General features: G+C 39.9%; 1 protein-coding gene across 1 annotated transcript in view; it reads left to right on the top strand.

Moving 5' to 3' along the window:
- Nucleotides 1-3,534: 3,534 nt before the first annotated feature.
- Nucleotides 3,535-15,184, top strand: part of ahnak (AHNAK nucleoprotein) — a 34,802-nt gene continuing 23,152 nt past the window's right edge. The window contains exons 1-2 of the mRNA XM_026329840.2: nucleotides 3,535-3,734; nucleotides 11,296-11,358. The gene's annotated coding sequence lies outside the window, so the exon portion shown is untranslated. The remainder of the gene's footprint in view (nucleotides 3,735-11,295; nucleotides 11,359-15,184) is intronic.

Genomic DNA, 15,184 nt, shown 5'->3' with positions numbered 1-15,184 from the left:
ACAGAGCAATGACCTGCAAAACGGAGTTTGCAAAAACATGTGCTGGCTGTCCAAACTATCTGGTACATCCCCCTCACAATTAGTTTAATCACAATTGCATAATGCATATCTCTGTTGTCTCAAAGGGCATTCTCAAACTTTTCTACTTTATCTTGATCTCCAACTCTTGCTATTGATTTAATAGCTTGATATACCTAGATTTAATAAGGGGTTAATCAGTAAGTGATAACAGAGTTTAATCTGTATTTACCTCGTCAGTTCAAGAATGGATTATTGAGTATCCGTGAAAGTGAGCTATCACGGTCATTTCGAGCAGTAAAGAACGCGCTGCAGGGCCACAGTTTAGTGTGGCATTGTTAGGTGATCATAAACATTTAAAACCTGCAGAGAAAATGTTGAGCAAGACACAGTTTGGATAGATGTCCTGCTGTTTACATGCACACACATCATAAGACTTGTCTGTCTGGAAGCAGCAATTGCTCAAAGCTGAAACTGTTCTTCAAAGGCAACAACAGCCGCACCTCAGTGGCAAAAAATCAAACATGCGCAGAGCTAAGCAAACAAATGCAGTAGCAGGACAGATGATTTAGCTGATGCAGCAATGCGGTGTTGTACCTAAAACTTTAAAGCACTCAGAGGTAATACAAAAAAAAAAGGCAATATATGAGCAACATAAATGATCAACAATCTGCATCCAATAAAATGTTGCAATACACGTTCAAAGAGTGTGAGTTTCAGAAATTTGAGTAGTATTGTGTGTAATGTGCAGGGCCTTTTTAAAGTCTTTGAGCACTGTTTGTTTAAAACAGTGCTACCATACAAAGAATATAATACCACATATCGCGGCACGTGTTTCAAGACTTCGCCTTCATTTTTATTTTAGCATGCACACAATTGCAGATAAATACACACATGCCCTGAGTGGTTCTTCTTCTTCTTGTGGGAGAAATTCTCCATTTTTTTTTTTTTTGTGAGGGAACAAAATCCTTTTGAGATCTTTTGAAGAATGTCATAATGTAATGTGGTAATTTAAAATATGTGTGTGAGCACGTGAAGATGCGTGTGTGTGTGTGTGTGTGTGTGTGTGTGCCACTCCCCACAAAGCCACGCAGTAACTTCCCTTATATTTGTTCTACTCTCTGCATGATGTTTGCTATTTCATCTAGCTGAGCATGGGTGTGACATGTGGACAAGGTGCTAAGGGTTGTGTCAAGGACTGAACATTGGTGAGAGAGGTGAACAGCCACACAATCGCAGGAACATACATGCAAGCACATACATCCAACATGACATCCTGTTCACAGAACTGCTTTGACATATAGGTTCTAACCAGCCAAAGCTACTGGGAAACCAAAGGGTGCATCTGCAGTTGCAGTGGGTGTGTGTTAAGATCATAGACTAACTCAACTAAGTAAAACAGAGACTTCTGTTTAATTTTACAACATATGTTTAAATACAACATATCTCCATATGGAGTAAACTATAGCACCTCAACATTTGAGAGTGTGTGAAGCTAATGTTAGTTTGCAAGTGAGCTGAGTGTGTAATCCATTAAGGTTAGATAAATGTGGGATGGTATAAATACACAGCAAAATCTGATGTTTAAGATAAAAATAATAGATCAGTTGTTGAAATAGTTTAAAAAGGGAATAAAATGCTGAAATAGCTTGTAATGGATAGTTGAATTACAGAGCTAAAAGTTATGGATAAACTGATGAAATCATCCCGTTTTCACTACCGAAACAGGTAGAATAGTATAAGTGCAAACTTTAACAAAGCAACCTAGACCTTTAATTTGGTAAAACACTATAATAACCATAACCATATCTGCATTTATACTAACATTGTTAATAACATCTGGATCAGTTCTAATGAACACTTTTGGAACATGATGAGTGGTGTGTGGGGGGAGGACATCAGACCGTGTGCCTGGCAGGGCTGTGTGGGTACGTCAGATCAAAAAGGTTGGGAGGATCTCATTTACTGACCCATACCCATAATTCCAGGTTGAATTTGCCTTGGCCACCGCCCAGTATGACTCTGTCTCAATGGTGCATGTCATCATTTCTTTTATTTGCCCACCACACTGAAACAGAAGCACAAACTCAACTTTGCCATTGTATTATTGTTAGTGGGCATTTACAGTGTTTTGAGTTTTCTAAAGCAAAAGTCACACAATGTGGAAATAATTGTTGTTTTAATGTTGGAAGGGAGTTAGGCTGTGCCATGTTTGCTTTGGCTGGCCCTGCATTAGATAAAACCTGTGTCTGTGTGCAGAGGGTGAAATGTGTGAACAAACAATACTGTGAAAGAGAATAAATATAGGTGACCACAAAGTCTTTTTTTAAATTCTTAAAATAACGGTAGGCTGTAAGAGGAAGAGCATCTATGAAAAGAGAGTTTGTCTTCCATGACATGATAATCTTTCATGTCAGCCTGACCACTACAATATCATGCAAGGAAAAGAGTATATTTCTTCTGACAGCTACCTAGATTGCTATTAAAATGGTTTATTCCAACCTTAAAAATCATACAGCAATATAATTGTGTATAAAGCATGCTTTCAAAATCCTATGCTTCAGAACCCAAAACAGAAATAAAGTAATATTATATGAAATATACAGCTTGTGCAGTTCAATAAGATCCGGTTTAGGTTGTGCATTGTTAAAACCAAACAAAAAAAAAAACAAAAACATAACAACCATAAATATACGGCTCATTCGTGAGTCATTTTGTTAATGATAACTTTGTATCAGTTTGTGTGCGGTTAAATCCTGTAATCGCATGGTTGTTGTTTTGAATCATAGGATACCTATTTTGTGGTCTGCTATTCTGTGTACCTTACTTTTATCCTGAAATGTAAAGCAAAAATGGATGAAAAAACTATTTCAAAGCTGAAAAATTTAACATTGGAAAGAGTTTCAATGAAAATGCTGGTGGGTTTTAACTGCTGCGCTGCCTTTCATAAATGTGTAACCATTTCTGAATATGCAAACATTTATGCAAGGCAGCCGTCCCTTGTGTATGGGTGTCAGTTGAGCATAGTGAGGTGTGTCACATGCCTTGTATTATCTCAGTGTGTTTTTCTAGTTTTGTTTTTGCTACTAGCGCTAAAAATGAAGCAAAACTTTCTGAAGCTATGCCGAAAATGTCCTTTTAGGATGAGTTTAAATTAAGCCATATGTTTTCACATGGCAAACTCTTTTAAGTCACTGCTCTGTTTGGCAGTGTATGGATATAAACATGGTTTAAAAAGCACTGACCACTGATAAGTGGCTTTGTTTATGAATGTTTTTACATTTCTGTTAATTCTTTTAAGCAGAAGTTACTTTTCCTGTTGCATGTCATCTGAGCCCTGTATGCGAAGCAGTGGGTGGTCCCATAGCCGCTGAGGACCACTCCCTCGCACCGGTTCCCTTCACTGCATTCCCCTCCCTCTACAAACCAGGAGCCCTACCCAGCTCCCTGTCCAACCACTCTGCTCAGCCTAGAGGAGCAGGCACTCAGAGAAAAAAAAAAAAAGTTAAAACTCAGAGGAGGGAGGGAGAGAGGGGGGAGAAAACGCCCTGGAAAACTTGGTTGATCGAGAAATAGGAAAGGAGTGACTGAATCCTAATAGACTGCAAAGTGACGGGAAGAAGTGCTTTTCTTGGGCTGGAGTGAAAAGGAGTGGACAGGTTTTCAAGGATGCTCAAGCTGGTGTGAGGCTTCATGGGCGCAAAGACTGCGCACAGGTAAGGATGAGTTTTTCCCCTAAGGTTGTGAATGTGTGTGTTTTTAACTGTGCTTCTGAACTTTGTTCCCGGTTGTGCTATACTTTATTGTGCTGCAAAATAACAGTTCTGATACGAAAGTTTGCCAAACTTTAAACCTTGTTGCAAAACTTTCAAGGTTAGAAGAACAATATCTCTATAACATTCTACCAGGCATTTGCTGTGTGTGTGTGTGTATCAGTGGTAAAATTACTGTAACTTTTTCCTACGTTGTAACATATGCTTCTCTAATGTTTTCCCTAAAGGAAAGTTTTGCTGTGGCGTTCAGTTGTATGAAGAGAGAACAAACTTGTTGCTTTTGAGTGAGTTTTTCAGTGGTAATAACCTTATGTGAGTGTCAGTTTAGGTTTTGAAGTGCTGATTTGCAATAGTGCTTGGAGATGAGAAGTGGGTGTGTACCCACAGCCACCAAATGAATACATGGGACTTGACTGGAGTTGCGCACTTTGCTTTTCCTTTAACTCCACATTAAGGTTGTTGTCTGAGGTGCAATCGGTGCTGAATTTTAGAGGAAGTATAGTCTTCGTATGATTTTAGAAGTGAGAGATGATACCGAGAATCATTTTTATTCATGTAGTGGTTATAGTGCAACATGGGTGTTCTTTGCATATAGAAGAAGTGTTAATAGTGTAGTCTTTATCATAGGAAACTTTTTAGGACTTTAATATCTGCACACTAAATGAAGTTTCCTGGAAGAAGCGGCTGGTATTATCTGTCTTATCTGTCCAACGCCCTTTGCTGAGACTTGGAAATTTAAAAAGTAAAAGGTACTTCCCTGTCAGAGCCTGCAGCAACAAGCTTGGGTGTGGATTCCTCTCCTTCATCTCCCCCCACACCCTTTTTTTTCCCTCCTTCTCCTTTTGCGAAGCTGTCTCCTCGGAAGGTCACACCCTTAACAGCCATAAAAAATGAAAAAGAAAAGAAATGTATGCATGCTGTAGATGATTGTCCCAGTGGGTCCCTCCAAGCGCATCCAAATGTCCTTCATGGTGTGTCCATGGGGTTCCAGCAAAATGAAGAGTATTAATCATAACTTTTTCTTTGCCTGGCCACTAGGTTGGAGGGCATCGTATATTATCAGCCATGTGGAACAATGAAAATCTCATATATGGGCTTTTTTTAAATTGCATTCTGCTTTTGTGGAGCACTGTGTACTTGTCTGAAGGTTCTTGATGTGATATAAATCTGTTTTTGAACAGGGCGTACCTCCTTTCCAATGTTATGTAAGAGAAATCTGTCACTACTGCCTTGCACTGAGGCATGCGTGTTATTTATGCTTCACTTCTGAAACTCAGAAAGAAGTTTCTCTTTCTTTTGCTTTGAATCTCTTAACTTGGACTCCATGCGAGGATAATAAGGGAGGAAGGCGGGGAAGGAGAAGAAGGGAGAAAGGAGAGAAGAGGACGGGGGAAAGGAGAAAGAGGGAGTAAGGAGGGGAGAAGACGGGGAATGAGAGTCAGGGAGTGAGTTAGTGAGGGGGGATGGGCGGGGGCGAGTGGGGGAGTAATGGAATGTAGTGGTTTGGAAAGACAAGCTAATTGAAACCAGGTTTGAGGCATAAAGGGGGAAGCAAAGACTTCGCACATATGTAGAAAGCCAGATTAGTTTTATAAATCCAAGAGTGGAGGGATATTTATTTTTTCTGCCCAGCTTGTATCTTAAAAAAACACACCACATCTTTCCAGGTGTAGTTCAAACTACAGTCTTCATATTCGTGTACCCTGATCTGTGTTTGATGTGATGTATATGTTAAAGTTGGGGAAAACACAGATACAACCATCCAGACCACACATATTGTTTAGTCTTGGTCTTAGTTAAAAGTCAAATTTCTCTCTGTGCTGGGGCCTGTTCTCCACTGCTCCCTCCTGCCACACCCAAAACTCATTTCAGTGCACTGTTAGAGAGCGCTGCGTTTGGCTTCTCTCAGTACAGGCTTAACTCAAGTGGAGTCTAACAGCTGTAAATGTCTGGCATTTCTCAAATTACTCTTGTCAAGGTGATTATGACAGAGACAGCTTGAAGGACCAAATGGTGACACAGGATTAAATGATCGTTGGCTAGTAGGAATAATATGTTTATATGTATATGTATGTATGTTCTTAGGATTTCACAAGAATCATGTTTTACTTGGGGATGATATGGAGTTGAGGCTATCAGACTATATATGTCACTATACTTTAGGTTTTGTTGCTACAAGCAAGTGTATGGACTGGATAAACATAAGAAATATGGAGCTTATATTCAAGCATGAAAACTTTCAGAACTGGTTCCTAACTGTCTGCAGCTACAAATCCTGTTGGTTAACTGGAGTGGTTAGTGTTTGTTGAACTGCTTTCACTGTCTACCAGTGTAGAATACAGAGGCTACATTATGTTGTCACTTAAAGTAATGTAAGATATTTGTTGTTCCAAAAACCAACCCGAAAATGAAATCTTTGCATCACAGACAATATTCTGTTAGAGGGCAACTCTTGACTCACGTGGCAACAGCATCTTTATCATCCTGTAGTAAAGGACATGCCTCATGACTTAGCTCATCAAGATATTTATCACATAATTCCACCAAAGCCACTTTATATTCTAAATATGTCATGTTAACTGCCAGTGCAGATGAGAGGAGCGGCTTTAATCAATCGTGTCAGCATGAAACGGAAAGAAACCGGTCTCTAGCACACTTCCTCTGCCATTTCCTTGTGGTTTTGTTGAATGGGCTGTTGGAAGGAGGGACAGAAAGCGAATAAGATAGTGAAGTAGATTTTTTTTTTTCCACACTTTGCATTCAATCTGTTTCGGACAGTCACATTCCTAGGTTAAATAAAATAATAGGGCATTTGTAGATGCACCGCTGTTCCAATGAGAGAAGTTTAGTTTTTCCTATTTGCGAATAAACATCTGAGCGAAGTGTGTCTTTCTAGGCAATCCACCCATCAGCCACTCCCTTCTCATCCATCGACTACTGGAATGTTTGAGCATGTTCTCAGTAAGCTCTGTGGAGTGCCTATGATTACTATTGCTTCTCTTGTTGTTGAGAAATAGTGATTTGAGAGATATGGTGACACAGTCATGACCAGTCATACTTAATACCCCTGTAGGTCACACCCATGTACATGAATCCAAAGCAGACTTGTTTACAGTAAATTCAAGCTTGGTGTGGCTTTTGCAAGAAATTAAAAAGTGTGCAAAATTTTTTTTACGATATACCGGTAACTTTCACTGCTGCTCTGCCAACATCTGCTACACGAAAACATCCCAAAACAATAAATCTTCCATAGCTAAACAGCCTACCTGGCCTCCACTGTCTCACCTGGACTGCAGTTTGTGTAAATGCGGTTACATTTCCCTGCACAAGGATTCACAGGCAGCATCTGTTTCAGAAACCCTGTTTAAAATGAGGCACCCAAAGTATCAGGGCAGCAGGTCTTGGAATGTAAATTTAGAAATACATTCAGCTCTGTTTAGGTTTTCTTTATCTGGCACAAGATACTCAAGGATGGCAATCCTCACAATCCAGCACTCTCTTTGCTTCTAAACAACTCTGCACCAAACCCGGCTTTGTGGGTGGGCCCTAGAGGACCAGGGCCGCCCATCCAGAAATGTGGCTTTCACAAGAGAAATCATCAGCATCATTTTTTTTTTTTTTTTGTGGATCAGTTATTTATCTGCTAGTGATTTATTATTATCATTACTGCTGTTATTGTAGTATTTTATCAAATTTTCTGGCTCAGTTTACAGTCTAACTGTATCATATACAGCTTTCAAGTTTTGTGTTACTACACGACTAACATTAAATTCTGAAGAGTAACTGTGATTATTCACTTTATCCAGCGCCTGGCTAGGCTAGGTTAAGCATTATCTCATGTCGTTGTCTGTGGAAATGTATATAAGACAGTGGATTAGCAACATGGAAACCTTACCTTACTTACTGACGCTGAGCACTTTGTAGATTAAAATGTAATGGGAACTAATGTTAACGTAACTACAAAGCTAGCAACCGCAGCAGAGACCTTAGAGGCATGCAGCAAATGGGACTAGAAGCACAATTCACAGAACTGATTCACTGTGTATACTACAAAAAAAAAAAAAAATGGAATCCTCCCCTCCCAGTAATCCTGCACCCAGTCTTCTCTGCACTACTGCTCTTAGTATGAGTGCTGTGTGGCCCTTATTAAGTACTGTAGCTAAGGAAGTTTTATGTATCTGCCTCTCCTCTTAACCATCTTGCTTCTTGCTCCGTAAATGGACTTTTGCATTCGTGCTTGTTTAAACAGCAGAAATTGTGTGAAAATCGGCAAACTGAATTCAATTGAAGTTGTGCAGTTATGTGGCACAGCCTACGTAGGGTTGCTATGGATGTCTGATGACTTCACATTGGCAGAACAGTGTAAACGTCTCTCTCCTCTCCTTTCTCTTTCTGGTGGAACTAGTTATGCAAGTTCAAAATTTGCATCATCAACTGACTTGAGCTGTATGTCTCTCTGGAGAAGAAACATCGCTGACATTCTCTTCATCTTATTGTTGTACTTTGTTAGTCACTCTGTGTCCTTGGCTTTACTTCTCTTTTCAGAACCTAAGCTGTAGCCAACATAGTTTGTTTCATTTTAGCAAATATGTTATTGCTGTCTTTTTTCAAGTATAAGGTCAGCTTTTAGCCCAACATTGCATAGGACATCTCAGTGGGATATAAAGGCCCACCATGGCAAAAGTTGATGATGTAGACTATAAAACCTTAGTGCACAAGGAAAAAATGAAAGAAACCCCAGGAGAGGAAAATCAAACTAAGATCTATCTCCCTAGGATGTCTGGGCGTGTAATAGAGAACAATGAGTAATAATAAGAGGCAGAAAGAGAAGAGGATTTTAAGTGTCCACTTTAGTTTTTGCATTTGGTGCATGACTGTAGACAGTCACAGTGGTTTAATCAGCAGCAGGCCATGTTGGCGTCAGTGGGCAGGCTTTGGTCTTCTACAGAACTTGTGGTTTAGTTGAGGACTATGAAATACAGTACTATTTATTTCAATGTGCATTCCTTTCACATGTGTCACACATGCACGTCCTATCTGCATTTTTGAGGGAAGAGTGAACCTACGCTGGTGCCTGCTGTATCTCTCCTTGTATTTGTTGTACGTGCACCATCAGTCTACGATGCAAAGATTGGAACAGGGAATCTATTTTGTTTTGACTAGACTCCTTTGATCACTGCTTCACTGTCCCTATTTCCATATCTGCTCTGAGGTCTTTTTATTTGCTCATAATCAAATTTTATTACTCCTCAGCACTGCTGTGCTTGATTCACTTAGGATTGAGCTTTAATCATTACCACACTGCTTCTATGTCCTGTTGATCAAATTGATTGGATTTAGTAATCAACCTAAACCCTCTTTGATCCTTTGCCACTGTGCCATGAGCTACTTAATTACAAGTTATATACAGTCACACATTCCAGATATGTGTCCTAAAGGCATATAAGACATAATAAGAGTAGAGTGCTGTTTATTGCATCAATGAAGTGCACAGGTGGAGTCAACAAAAATAATTATTATAAAGATGGATGATGTAAGTGGGACCCGCTCAGCCGATCCTGTGTTGCTTCTCAGTGGTCATGTGAGAGTGTGCACTTCAGGGTGCCGTTAAATTAAATGTACATATCTGACTGACTGTGGTGCGTTGTAGTGTGGGCTGAGGGCTGGTCACTCAGGTAGGGTGCATGGTGGACGGTGTGGAATGAAGCTAGAGTCGGGGAGAAAGAGGACATTTCTTTGGACTTAGTCGATGTGGGGAGAGGCTGGGCTCCCTTCCAGTTGGCCTGACAGCTCTATCAAGGAATGTGTATGACTGGAGGCCTGGGTGGGGCCGTGCACTGAGTTGCTCCCTCTGCAGAGCACAGAAGCAGAACGGCATGATCCACCTCGTGGAGTGCGGCATGCTATTTGTACTTTTCAGTACTTGTTTTTTTTTTTTTTTCTATTCCCACTGGTTACTATGTTTCACCTTACCGTGCATATCTGTGTTCACTGTGTACACAAGGCGGGACAACCCATTTCCTATCTTTTGTTTACTGAGATATGACCTTTGTTAACAAAATAAAAGACACAAAGAGAAATACTGGGATCTTATAACAAAAGAAAATAAGCCATAAGGCTCATTTGCAGACATGTCACATACTTTTTATCTTATTTTGTTGAGGCCAAGTACAGACCAATCCTATGCATGTCTCACCATTTGGTCAGTACTTCTGAAAACTGTCATTCAGTCAGCACTCTACCTGACTGACTCTCAACATGGCAGTCTGACAAATATATCTCTGTAAGAGGGAGTATGTGCTAGAGCACACACAGCTGCTGCCTCCCTACACAAACATAATGACAGCTACACACTGGCTGGCATTTATTTCAGCTATGTCCTCTCTATTTCAGTATAGGACCAGTTCAAAAAGGCAACAACAATGCATTCTTTGGCCAAACAGTAAATTTTACATTTTTACAAGCCTTGCACCAATGTTGTGGGTTTTAAGGACCATGTTTACTCATGTTCTCTCTAGTGCATTTAGTGCAATTTAGCGCTGGTATTTAAAACTGTTAGAAATGGTCTCACAAACAAGTATTAGACATCAGATTTACTGAAGTAATGAAGGTAGCTTATAGTGGGGGGTACTGGGGACTGGGAAGATGGAGGTAATGACAGTGTTGGACAGACTGTCTCAGAAGAATTTTTCTGAGGGACATGTTCCCACTGGTAGATGCCTGCCTGTACACACATCAAGTCTGGTTCTGTTTGTGCTGGGAGAGACAAAGAGAAGGCTTTGTTTCACACTATGCAAGGAGGTTAAAACAGTAATCCTTGAACGTCCTGGATGTTGTTGGGCTAGTTACAGCGGGTAAAACTAAGACTGATTTTGGCATGTAGACAAACAGAAACCAAATAATGAGCATAGTTGCAAATTGCAGCAAACGTTTTATTGAATTAATTTCACATATATGACTGGTCATTTCTGCTATTATACTACAATGATTTTATAATTTGCATATTTGTCTTATGAGCAATGAAAATAGAGCAGAGGAATTCACAGGCTTATTTTAAAGAGAATCACCTTTTAGGATTCATCTAGGATGATTTCAATTTTGAAATGAATATTTGAATATTGTGGTAGTGTTTCCATCTGTCCCCTCTGTTGCAGAGGTCAGAGCCACAGCAAACAAATAGCTGTCATTATTTAGTTAAAGGGTGTTTTGTATAATTAGGTGCAAGGTTCAATACTGCTACCACTGATTGTTTAATTATTAAAGCTAAGCCAAGGCTCTGATGGGTAATGAAAGGTCCATTGAACATGCATTAAAAAATGCCGTGAGTAAATGCTGAATGTAGAAACTGTATACGGAACATAACTTTGCTGTGCCATTTGAGTAGACACCTCTTAATGCCAGTGACTTGAGGAAAAAGTTTTATTTGTCTAACATGGAATGATATTGCAAAAGAGAGGAGCATGATAAACTCTTCATAGTGTCCTGTTTTTGTTTCTGTCAACAGAAGTCAAGACAGAGGCACCCAATCATCAGATTGAAGCCCTTGGTGTTGCTTGAGCAATCCAAGGTAAGTGCAGAGAATTCAGTATTTGAATTTGTATCGGTATCTGTTAAGGCAGCGGATAAAAGTGGGAATAGCTATAGCAATCGTTGTTAATGTTTATGTTCTAATTTTAGGATATAAAAGTTTTAATATCCCAGAAAAACATTTGTCTGAACATAATATTCAGAAAAACACACTGTTTGTCCATGGGCCAATACTGTATTCAGCTCCATCCCTACCTCAGACATAATTCAAAAGATCCTCACACTAAATGAATTGCAGGGTAAATAATGCAAAAAAAAAAAAAAATCTACATTTCTTACTACCCATCTATTCAATGTCCCAAAACAGCTTTCTATTATATGGTCAGACACCAAACTTCTGTTGGAATGTTTGTTGCAAAGCTTCCTTTGAACCTGGAAGGTCATGCCACTGCCATTCAGCTGTGAAAGGCCTGCCTTGTGGAAACTTGACACATAACTACTTCTGCTCCCTGTCTCCTCTTAGCACTCCTCCTTCCTCCCTCCCCCAGTGACCACCTGTTCCTTTCGAACCCCCTTCCCCTTCTTATGAAACAACCCAGTCAAGTACCCGACAAGCTTGTGCTGCTTTAACTGTTTGTGGTCAGAATCTATAGAAGGGGGATTTATACTGAGAGGAGGCAACGCTAGCAGTGACGGCAAAACCAAATGCGTATGCTGCCTCTGTAGGACAATGACAGGCCGTGTGAGAGGCGTACCCAGAAATGTTCTGTGGTTGCCCTCTAGTTAACAGAAGCTTTTGTCTTGCTGGCTGTCCACTCGTCTCCACTTGCTCAACACATACCAGACCGTAATAAAACATGATAGATAGATGAAGTTGTCTGTCTCCTAATTTTTTCCCTGCCTCCATGGCTTCCTGCAAAGCGTTTAAAATATGCTTTAGATGGCATTAGTAATTTAAAGACGTGACATCAGGAATGTCACTGTGGAGGCATGAAAGAAATGAAAGAAGAAGATCAGCAGGCTGGTTGGTTGTTGTTAGAGACTGCCTACAGTTCCAATGATCCCCAGAACAGGGGGCTTACTTATTTACCAGATTTACAACACAATTCATATGTAATCACTTTTTGATCATCTTTTGGATCAATTTTAATTCTAAGCGTGTCTAAAGAGAGGGATTGTAATACATGACTGAGTTTAGTAAAGCATGAAAAGGAAAAGGAAATGCCTATGCACAGTGTTGTTGTTGTAAGCTTCTGAGAAGACTCTTCAGTGAAAGCCCCACATTTTCATTCCTACTTGGCTGCCTTTCCGCCTCTTCACTGTTAATTCGCAGGCTAACATTCCACAGACCAGTTTCACAACCATTCCTCTCCCTTTCTTGCTTGCTATCTCACTCACTTTCACTTTTTTTTCCCCATTTCCTCTTTTTTCCATCACCCCTTCCCTCTTTCCCTCCCTATATCGCTGGGAGCCTCAGCTCCTCCCCACAGCTTGCTGCCAGAAATATGTCAAAGCTGTGAGAACAAGGACAGCCCAAATAGTTCGCTCTGTATCATAGAGAGCCTCAGTGAAGTAGAAAGTAAGAGAACTGTGTCCTGAGGTTATCCACTTCTGTGAGAAATGAAATAAGGATTTTTTTTTCTCTACTTTGCTCTTTGAAAACTTTTGTGAACACAGGTATGGCCCATATATGTTTTTCTTTAACCCCTAAAAACGTAATCCAGCCTGACAATAATATGCATCCTGTTTGAGAGATACATTTTTAATATTTACTGACCTTCTCTCAAAAGTTCTGTGCAATGTCAATATGCCCTGAGAAGCATGTGGGAGATAAAAGTGTGACGCAACACACTGTGTGAAAATTGGTTGGGCCTTTTAGTCTGTTTTGATTGTCTGAATAAAAAGCGGAGATGGATTTGTAAAATGAGTTGCATTTTACAAATCCAGCATTTGGGTTCTACTGAAATTAGACAGGGCTGGTTATTATTCTCTCATGGCCAGTGTTAGTGTTAGAGCTGGGTCTTTGGCATAGCAACTGCCTTTTTTGTCCCTTCCATGTTCACACATTTCTGTTGTATTTGATGCACATATATTCTTGCAGATGCTTTAGGACTGGAGGTCTTGACAGATTTATATTTTATGCCTGAGTCAAGTCACACTTTCAGACAGAATAAAATAGAACAAGGGAAGAAGAAAGGGAAAGAGAAGAAAATCAGGTTGTAGACACATGGAAGTGTGCAAGGCATCATCTTTGGCATAAACCCCTTCCCTTGCCTCAGGTATTATTAGTGCCGGTGGCCATGACAGAAGGCTAAAGGCTAATATTACCTCAGAGCACTACATGTATTTCCCAGTATTCCCAATCATACAGCATTTGTGCATTACTTGTTATGTGCCCTTGGACAGGGTCCAGCAAACAAGGAAGACCAGATCGCAAAGCACAACATTCCAAATTGCATGTTTATTAATGCAGTCTTACACACCCTTACCGTCCCAAAACACAGCCTCCTAGTTTTAGTTTCAGCAACTTTAGTACTGACTGTTTGTCTTTTTTATCCTTATTGTGTAATTTTGACGATGTTCACTCTGACAATATGATGTGCAGGCGTTCAGGCAGAGAGATGAGAAATATGATTTTGTTCAAGCGTGCATATTGTACTGTGTTTAGTACTGTATTTAGTGTAAAGTCATTGGCGCAAATGCGATGTTATCCATATGCAAGGTCATATTTGATGGGGGTGGCAGGTGACTGTTTAGGGAATAATGCATGTTACAGACCCTTTTAAAACAGCTGCTCTTCATCTTTGTCTCAGGTTCCTCTTTTTCACAGCACCTTGATATCTCACAATATAATGTGACAACTACAGTGAATGGGGAGGGATCTGTGGCTTACTGGTAGAAGTACATGTAGTTTATTCCCAGTACATTAATGCTAAATAGAATAGCAGAAATATATTTATAAGTGTGTTTTATGTCTCAGGCGACAAATCATTTAAAGAAAGTTTTTATGAAGAAGTTTTATTAAGACTTTTAGGCAGTGCATATTTCCTCCAAGTTGAGATAGAGGTACACCAAGCAAGGTATATGGAACTAGGTCACACAAACAACAAAGACACTTGTGTATCAGATAGAAAAGACATAATTGCCACCCCAACCCTTGTTCCCCCATAGTATGAAGTGCTTAAGTAGAGTCGTAAAACTAGTAAAAATCTTCTTCAAATCCACCCCATAAAAACATGGGCAACCAGTCACCACCATGACTCATATCATGTTTCTTTTGTGCCATCCTGTGAATAGGCTTTTCCCATTTGAGTTAGCTGATTACATGTCTGATTCTCACCTAAATGTGGTAATACAGCTTTGTCAGTGTATCATTCTGCAAAAAAAAAAATGTCTCTACTGTGAAATATTGACTGGTTTCTGTAGGTATGATGCTGTAGATACACAAGGAATGAAAGCACAGCACCTTAAATGACCTTGCCTTTTTAAAGCGAACTGTTTACCACAACAGTCTGCTTTGTTCTGGATAGCAAATACCTTTTTCTAATTAATTTCTAATGGTTATATAGACTCTGTATTTATCGGGCCTTCTGGACACTGAACTGTTGGTTCAGGCATTAAATCATTAAATAGCTGGGCATCTATATTTCAGGTAGTCTGTTGATATTAATGTTGGGTGGTTTGGTTCCACTGAGAGTCTTTGAGCAAAACTTTCATCATCAAATAGCTCTTGATGTTTGAGTGCGCGCGCCCATACACACGCACACACACACGCACACACACACCAATATAAATGCAGCGTAAAAATCGTGCAGTGTATTATCGTCTACATAGATACACATGGCTCAGACAGCTTGTGTACCCGA

This window comes from Mastacembelus armatus, chromosome 10 (assembly GCF_900324485.2).
Source record: "Mastacembelus armatus chromosome 10, fMasArm1.2, whole genome shotgun sequence".
Taxonomy (NCBI): domain Eukaryota; kingdom Metazoa; phylum Chordata; class Actinopteri; order Synbranchiformes; family Mastacembelidae; genus Mastacembelus; species Mastacembelus armatus.
The sequence above is the reverse complement of the archived record's forward strand: the minus strand, read 5'-3'. Positions and strand labels throughout refer to the sequence as shown.